Below are 9,571 nucleotides of genomic sequence, written 5' to 3'. Positions count from 1 at the left end.
AGTGATGACAGCTTCTATGTAATAACAAGCTGTTGTTAGAACAGCAGTAGACGTGTGTGGTTCGGCTTTCTTACAACGTCACTCAGAAATAAGTGATGGCAAAAACATTGTCAATAGACTATATATTCAGAGTCTGCATGGTCTAAGGTATTTGTCTGCGAGAAATATTTACGACAGTGTTTTAATGTTGTGAAAAAAAATGGAAAAGTATTGAACGAGAACATGTAATTACAGGCCAGTAAGATGAATACATTAATCAACATGATATTTTTACGACCTCAGGGTGGGAACTGGTCTTTAAAGCTGTGCCCGGCGTTGGTGGCAGTGTGTTTGATCTTTGGAACAACGATGGTGGGCGAAACCAAGACGATATCACAGTCGCTCGAGAGTTATTCAGCTCTGGGACTAGTCGCCCCATAGACGAGTATACAGAAGCGAGGTATTTCTCGCTTCTGTATACTCGTCTATGGGGCGACTAGTCCCAGAGCTGAATAACTCTCGAGCGACTGTGACGATATCCAAGCTAGACAATTGAATGCAAATTATAGAGATCACTACAAGAGCCCGAAAGTTGATTCATGGAGTACTCTTGGCGTCAGAGAGGTATGGGCTGGTGTATGAAGCCAATCATTATGCTTGCTGCTTAGAAAATTAGTCTGTTTACAGCTGTGGAGTGAAGTTTTCGAAAGCTTGTTCCGTTAGATATTCTGAAGAATTACGGCTAGATCAGAGCATTGAGTAAATTTCTGAAATTTCATTGAGGTCAAGCCATCGCAAAATGAAACGGGCTCTGTCAAAGCCACAGTTATGTTATTGGAGATATCTCGTCAAAAAGATTTGGATCGAAAGAGAAACTGCATAAGCGTCTAGCCGCGCCATTGTGTTAGGAGATCGTTTTCGTATCCAATTGCATAGTGTGACTCCTTATCCACAAATCACAGTTTTCAAGGAAATATTAACAAAGGATCCGGAGAAAAGTGCATATTACATCTCAGTTGCATTTCTTTGGCCTTTGTACCTCAATTTCAAAGTCTAAATCTGAAATAAAATCACACACGATAGTATAGTGTTCGTACTGCCCTCCCTATCTTTCCAGGTGAAATTGTCCGTTTACGAAGGAGGAGAAGAGAGTATGTACCTGATATTTGACGGTCGTGGTAGTAATAAAACTAACTGGCTGAGCAACGAGCGATTGATTTCGACACCCTATCATGACTACTGGATACTGATGTAGCAAAGAATTTCTTCTCTCTTAGAGGGTAAGTCTACATCCGTAACGTTATTTCACATTTTCGCGAGCCAGAGCATAATTTCCGCTCCGCTGACCTACACAAAAATCAAGTTAACGGTAGCGCTGAGCTGAAGACTATTTTATTTCAAGGAGATGAGTGCATTGACAAAATGACGAGTACTTACCTTAGATACTTTTACTTCATCGGCAGCATTATATATCTATTAGCCTTATATATATATATATATATATATATATATATATATATATATATATATATATATATATATATATATATATATTTGTAAAACATCCCATGATGAAGCAAGAAGTGCTTTTAAGCTGTGGGTTAGTTTTTCAAAACCAAGACAAGGCCACATTTTTCGTAAAATGCAAACTACTAGAGCTCATTTTAAGTATGCTTTGCGCTGGTGTAAAAATAATGAACGTACAGCTCAGGCAGACGCCCTTGCTGCTGACCTGATTAATAAGAATGATATTCAGTTTTGGAAGCATGTTGAACAACAGTCTTCTAGTCGTGTCTCACTTGCTAACACAGTAGGGGGAGCCACTGGTCATAAAGACATAGCGTACATGTGGCATGACCACTTTAAAGATTTGTCTCTTTCAGTCAGGACAGAGTGCAATAAAACATTTGTAGAAGACGCTTTATTGAATGTTAAGCCATCTAATTGTATGTTTACAGTTATGGATATCAAATGTGCTATTGAAAAGCTGGACAATGGTAAGGCATTTGGACTTGATGGTATCTCATCTGAGCATCTTGTATATGCTGGTGATAGACTTGCTGTACTTTTAACGATTATTTTCAATGCTTGTATGACACATGGGTACCTGCCTCCAAGTATGATTTCTACTGTCTTGGTGCCTATTATTAAAGATAAAGCTGGTGATGTGGCTGACAAGAGTAACTATAGACCTATCGCTCTATCCTCTGTTTTCTCAAAGGTTTTAGAACATGTTCTGTTAAAACATATTGAGTCTTACTTGTACACGTCAGATAATCAGTTTGGCTTTAAAGCTAAACATTCCACAGACCAGTGTATTTATCTTCTGAAGGAAGTAATCCAGTTTTATAAGTCTCATAAGAGTCCTATGTTTTTGTGTTTCATGGATGCTTCTAAAGCTTTTGATCGTGTTAACCATTGGACACTTTTTAAGAAACTTATTTTAAGAGGAATTCCACTTATCATTGTAAGGCTAATTGCCTTTTGGTACAGATATCAGCAAATTTGTATTAAATGGGGATCTGTTGTATCCCCTGTTTTTAATGTTTTAAACGGTGTTCGGCAAGGAGGCATTCTCTCGCCACTTTTGTTTAATGTATATATTGATGAGCTGAGCTCTCGTTTGTCGACTTGTATAATTGGTTGTTTATTTAGCGGTAGAATTTTAAATCATATTTGCTATGCTGATGATTTAATCATTTTTAGTCCCTCAAGCAAAGGCTTGCAGAAACTTATCTATGTCTGTGAGATCTATGCTAGTGAACACGATATTTTGTATAATCAGAAAAAACTGTCTGTATGATGATTATTCCGAGTGGGTTTAAACTTCTGAATGTGCCCGTTGTTCATCTTAATGGGTTGAATCTCACTTTTGTAAATTCATACAAGTATCTTGGTGTTTTTATTCTAAGTAGTTTTATGGATGACGATGACATAAGCAGACAAGTTCGTTTACTTTATATCCGTGGCAACTTTCTTTTCAGAAAATTTGCATATTGCTCTAGTCAAGTTAAAGTTAAGTTATTCAAGTCTTTCTGTTCAAATCTATATTGTTGTCATCTTTGGTCAAATTTTAAATTAAGTTCATACAACAAAATTCGTGTTGCATATAACAACTGTTTCAGACGGCTTTTTAATCTCTCTAGGCGATGTAGTGCTAGTACTATGTTTGTTACGTTCTCTGTGTTATCATTTGGCGAGTTAATGCGTAAGTGTGTTCATAATTTTATCAGTAGAATACAACAATGCACAAATTTTTACGTCAAGAATATTTATAATTGTACATATATAGATTCATATCAGTGCAGGCATTGGAGAAATATTTTATACTAGCTAGTATTTTTGTCGGTTTTGAATGTGAACAATTGTACTTTCTGTTACCATTTTTTTCCTTTTTTTATGTAACGTCTATGGGCCTTGAGCCTGATTTAATAAATAAATAAAAAAAATATATATATATATATATATAATATATATATATATATATATGATATAGAGTGAAGTAGTAACCATTAAAGGCATTAATAGTTCAGTAGGTACATATTTTTCAATATCGTCCGGTTTTAAGATTAATATATTCTTTAAAAAAATATAGATTTATAGTCAAATTCAGATAATATAATAAACTATCTTGTTCTATAAACAGGTTATATGGTTGTAGACCACTCTTGCCGTGCAGTAATGGTTCAGTCTATTGCCTTATATAATGATATCGCCAACTTTTATTGTATAGGGTGACATAGATGATAGGATTGGCACATACTTTCATCAGGTTTTCTGTTTGCTTTTCTTCTCTTTTTCTTCGATTGTGGTTCAAAATATGAGTAACATGAAGGTCGGTGATCTAGATGACATATCCCCGATAACCAAGCTTACAACGTGAATAATAGATCATTGTTCGCAACAAGTAAGTGACGAATGAGTAAATTTCGTAAATTCTCGATAGGATTCGCACTCACAATGTACGGCACCCGGTCACCTAGCGGAGACATCACAGTCAAAACCGCTCGGCTAAATCCCCTTCAGTTCATCTAACATTCACGATTTCCTTTTTCTAATTAATATTCCAGAGATGGACAGTATTCACGGCGCTTCTTCATCAATAGTGTATATGGCGGATGTCCAAATGATGTCGGTTGGTTTGTGGTCGTAGACGCAGGTCCCGTGGCTTGCAGTTGGAGTTCCACTGCAGCAAGACCATACTTCCTGTACAGTAAGACAGAACAAAGGACAAACTATAACTCAGGTAAAATTTTCTCTTTGTCTTTCATATCGTTATAGGGACATTGTATAATGTGACACTAGGAAGGAATTATTATCCCACCGCATTTTTGTGGTCAGGTATTATCTGGCAGACTATCACATTCACGCTTTGGTAAATCTGTTTTTTAGCTACTATAGACTAATATAGTCTATAGAAGCTATTGGGATGGGTATCCGTCCGGCGTCCGTCGTCAGTCTGTATGTATGTATGTATGTATGTATGTATGTATGTATGTATGTATGTATGTATGTATGTTATCTAATACAATAGATGACTACTTTATTACTAAGCTAATGATAGACAGTGAAGCATGGCACTTGAATGAGAGACCGTACATAGAGTCCAGTGACGTGAAGTGTCTCTGTTGAGGGTAGAAATGTCTCTGATGTTGGAAGGTGAGGTTTCCCAAAGATAAAGCACTTTTGGCGGGAAAAGTGTCTATGAGTCACGAGAAAGGAATGCTATCTGAGTATCTATGGTAAGACACTGTACCAATAATGACGTAATACAAGAATATATTTCCTAACATTCTCCGCGGCGGGAAATTTAGAAGTGTAGCGAATGATTGCATTTTTTAATCTCTTTCAAACGTAAAATACTAAGTAGTAAATTTGGTAGTGAAACGTGCAATAAGTGAGAGAAAGAATTTCGATTATATTCTGTGGAATAATATTGAGTAAATAAGTCCTGTATATGAGAGTATATAGTTCGATATAATCGAGTTCAGCAACAAGAGTTCTCAGGTCGTTTAAGTCTTGAATTCTGCAACGGGCGATGGAGGCTGCAGTCCTAGTTGGTGGCCTCTCATGCTGGTAGCCTGGTTACTTGTGTTTTCGTGATAGTTGGTTCTCTGTACCTTGTTGCGTTGTGTTGGCCTTGGTTTCCAGTGGGTAGATTTGTATGTCCATTAGCAAGCAGTCCTGATTCCTGCAGAACTGTAATAAATTTTATGTGTCATATAATCAGGTGCAGCCAACGACGCTATTCAACGAAAAAGCTATTTCGGGAGCAAATTTTGGAGGGCAGAGGAAATTTTAATTTTGCTTGGGCAGGGAACATATTTTCAGCTGGCAGGGAGCATATTTTATTTTCTTGTCGGGAAGGGCAGATATCAGTTGATTGGTCTGAGGACCGGGATTGGGAAAAAACGAGTAGAGGGGAAGTTACTTGCTTTTTCACAGGGCTTGGGAAAATCGACAGGTTTTTTATCACAAGGCAGGGGAGCTTCATGTCTGCAGGGAATGATGAAATTTTAAAGGGAACTTTTTTCCAAGGCAGGGGAAATCAACAAGTTTTTTCGCCACAGGGCAGGGGAGCTTCAACAATTCACAATGGGGGGGAACGGGCAAAAATATGTAGGGAGTGGGTAAAAATGAAGTTTGAGTGCGGGAGGGTAAGTCGAAAAGTGTTCAGTTGGAGGGAAAATTATTAGCAGCTTAAAATTAGTCAGTTCACATTACTTGTCTCGCACAATATATCTTATCATAATAAGGACCCCTTTAAAAGTGCACTGTTCGTTGGCTGCACCTGTATCATGTGCCAGCGCCCTCAACAACAATGACGCTCGTACATGTGTAAGTATGGGAAGTTGTTTCTACCATCGTCTTCGTGCTTATAAACACGAATCAAGTTTTTCGTCAGCTTCCTAACGATGTGCTCTAATGTTGTTTGCATAATCTAATATTCCAGATTCCGTTGCTCGTGCAGACTTCATGGCGATACACATCAAGACATACTAGCAAGATCAAGATCTCCTTGACCAGATAATACACGGTCGCGTTGACGCCCTTTTAAAATCAACTATGTTTTGACATTATAGGACCTCTATTGCTGGAAGAGGGAAATTTTAGTATTCATATATGCAAAGTGTATTAATGCGTCTATTTGTGCATGCATATTGTAATGATAATGACCCATAGTCAAAGTACATAATAATTCATTCAACTCTTATCTTACACTATAAATTGAAGGATATGATTAGCATTCATTTAATCAATACAGCATGACGGTAGAAACTTTTTACAAACATTTTAATGATTGTCTTGAATCTAAACGCCAGACGTAAGACATTCGAGACAATATTTGTACACTCGTCTACACTCCTGATGGTTTATAAACTTTCAAAAGCCAGAGATTTATTGTTATATTATCCTAATCAGAGAACTACAGAAATAAAAAGTATTATACCCTTGAAATTTCAATTTTAAGTGTAATAGAGTATGTCATCTAATTTTTTGTGCTTGCCGTGGTCTCTCTCTCTCTCTCTCTCTCTCTCTCTCTCTCTCTCTCTCTCTCTCTCTCTCTCTCTCTCTCTCTCTCTCTCTCTCTCTCTCCAAAATAAATACCCTACAATAATTATTTTACTACGACAGTATTGACCTAAGGCAAGGAAGAATAATTCATTTGTTCCTCGGAATTACCACTGATTTGCTAATTTGCAAAATTGTCTTGTGAAATTGCGGCAAATGTATACTTTTACATTGCAAGTTTTAGGGCATGTTTCATGTCTGTTTTGGAGAATATGGAAATGCTCAGAATTCACATCCCCTATCTTATATTTAATGCTTCTATTATTGCGGACAGTTTGTAAAATCTAGACTCCAAGTCATTAGGACCAATGTAACTAGTCGGAGATTTTGCTAGTTCGCAAAAACAGTAAAGCAAAAATCGCACGCTGTATGTGTGGCATTGCAAAAAACAAGTCCAAGGAATAATATTTTTCCTTTTGGCCTGACCAATATCTATCTTCATCGTACCTTTGCATGGTAAAGGAACCACAGATGAGATTGTCAAACATTATTTCAACTCCTAATCTCGCAAGGAAGGTTTACCGGTATTTCGATTGAGTTCGTGAACTTCGGTGGGTAGAACATTGAATCTTACTATGGAATTGACTTTTTTGTAACATCTTTTACCCATGTTTAATAACGCTGCTCTGTCTTTGACCTTGCACTTGACAGCGAATCTCGCGAAATCGATAAAAACTAATGACGTGCTCGGAGAAGATTGCATTTCGATAGTTTACTGAAATTTAGTTCCGAAGATCGAACGTTCGTCGTTAGACACGGTTCAAGTCTGTGATTTGTAAACGTGTGAGTTGGGCGAACGAGATGATTTGTGTTCTGTTTCCATGTGAAACGCGTGAGCTGAGTGACCGCGATTAGTGGGATGAACGCGAAAAGGGGCGTTTCACTTGGAATCACAGAAAGTAATTCACTTATGCGCAGACTCAAAGGTAAAGCGTCCGATCGCCAAGAAGACCTGACCTAGGTTGCCAAATTTCAAATAGGTTAGGGGATATTTTATTTTTGAAAAATCCACCGATTTGAATCAAGTCTAATCCGTCGTTCGCACTGTTGCAATCTGAGCAGGGGAGTACTGACGCGTTGTGAACATACTGGGCGTTAGGCATTTGTCGATGACGGTCTTTACACGTGTAGGCCTACAAAGTATCCGGGAGATGCGTCGGCGCCCCCGCCACGCTACGTTGCCCTGGCCGCTGGCGTTGGGGAGAGGCATGTCCAAACAGATCATTCGTTATTCTTGCATGCTGTTTTGAGTAGAAAAAGAAACTGCTGTAGATTCACAAAACAAAGTTGATACACAAAACAAAACGTAATGAGAAAATGGCTAACAGGTACATTAATGTCCCTTCCATACAATTAATTATGTTTACAAACCTTTTATGTGATCGCTGTTTTTTCTGTTTTAGAAGATGAAGTTTTCCCGTAAAGGAAAATAAGTCGAAACAGCGCCCTCCTTCCCTAGAAAGGGTAACACACACTTATTTCGGGGGGGGGGGGGCATTTGCACGAGTTTTCAGTTTGTTAGGGGAGGCATTTGAAAAAATCAGAGAACGGCATTGTGGTGAATCATTAATGTCTCTACAAAACCAACCGGTTTTACGCTATCACATTCCATACCGCCAAAAGTACAATCTAAATTTACATCCCCAAGTACCACCATGAGTCGTGTAAGGGTTGCAAATGGATACCACTCCCGGGATACCACTAAACCCCGCCATTGTGTGATGTACATTTCATTCTTCTCTCACCATATTAAAGTACTTCCTTTGAACCGATAGTACTCAGACACAGCAACAAGAGAAAGAAGGTATACGCAGGATTAACTAAGGCTGCGTTCACAAATAACGATTAGGGGGGCTGGAGGAATCTCGATTGAAATCTTATTTTTTTTCAGATCCCCCCCCCCTAAGTACCCTAAAAAATTTTCAAATGCCCCCCCCCTCTATATGGTCAAAATTTTTCAAGTCCCCCCCCCCAACTATCACAGGCCCGCATATTTGTAAAGGATGTGAGCGCAGAAAAAATAAACATGTATTGCGCCGTTCTGCTCACAGGTGTTCAACACTACCTGTATTAGCACTTTGTATAGTCATATTCCCAAGGCAAGTTCTTTAAATGCATCAGTGAATTTTTAGATTTATTGGTCTAAAAGCCAACTTGAGTTAATCCAACTCTGGCCAGGTCAATTGCTCCTGTTGAAGAGCACACAAAATGCAATCATGAGAGAGTAGGAAAATTGTGAATCATCTGGCTAATTGCGGTATTGCACAGTGACCTACCAAAAAATCGTTTCAAAACTACAAGACCTATATGAATTAGATGCTACTCAAAATTGACAATACTGGAAGGTTAAAATATTCCATCAAATAAATGTCTTAATCTCTGAAATTTTGGGTGTGATAATTGCAAATTTGGTTAAAAAATAAATAATTCCATTTGGTCACATATTTTTTCTTTTAGTCTTTAAGCTTACTATTCAAAGTTTTACTTCTGTATCATTTTATAATAAGAGTGTGAAAATTTAGAAAATCAAGCACAGTGACCCTATCTTTTTTCTTTAATATTTGATTATTCTCATATGCCAGAATTCAAACATTTCTATGTTTTCTTCCATGTGTTGCTCTCTGGCCTGATCTTGTGTACAAGTGAGTTTCACTGTCATGAGTGTCATTTGACCAAAACTCTTCTTCAACTACCATGTACATCAGAGTCAGAGCTGTCTCTGTCACTGTTCAGGTATGCAGTGACAGTGAGACTGTAGTAGCAGGGTAGTATCTGATAGTGACAATACCCGTAGGCAGTAGCTGTATTAGCTTTGATAATTTTGGCAATATTTTTGTTCAGTTTTACAACTGCGTTCTTGTTCTACTCCCTACAGCATGTTGAATTGTCTAGTATTCAGCTTGCTATCACAGCCTATGTACCAGTATGTGTACCATGCATTTGTATCACTGGCAACTGACTGTCAGTCTGGACTCCAATTAAATTATCACCAAATACATATTTATATTTATATATACAG

The 9,571-nt window shown here is 37.8% G+C and overlaps 1 long non-coding RNA gene across 1 annotated transcript; it reads left to right on the top strand.

The window, feature by feature from the left end:
- Positions 1-469: 469 nt before the first annotated feature.
- LOC139141467 (uncharacterized) lies at positions 470-6,444 on the top strand. Its single transcript, XR_011554187.1, has 4 exons — positions 470-603; positions 1,097-1,259; positions 4,050-4,225; positions 5,933-6,444. It is a non-coding gene; the product is annotated as an uncharacterized lncRNA (long non-coding RNA).
- The last annotated feature ends 3,127 nt before the right edge of the window (positions 6,445-9,571 follow it).

The sequence above is a fragment of the Ptychodera flava genome, chromosome 10 (assembly GCF_041260155.1).
Source record: "Ptychodera flava strain L36383 chromosome 10, AS_Pfla_20210202, whole genome shotgun sequence".
Classification (NCBI taxonomy): Eukaryota; Metazoa; Hemichordata; class Enteropneusta; family Ptychoderidae; genus Ptychodera; species Ptychodera flava.
This window is presented reverse-complemented; position numbering and strand designations above follow the sequence as displayed.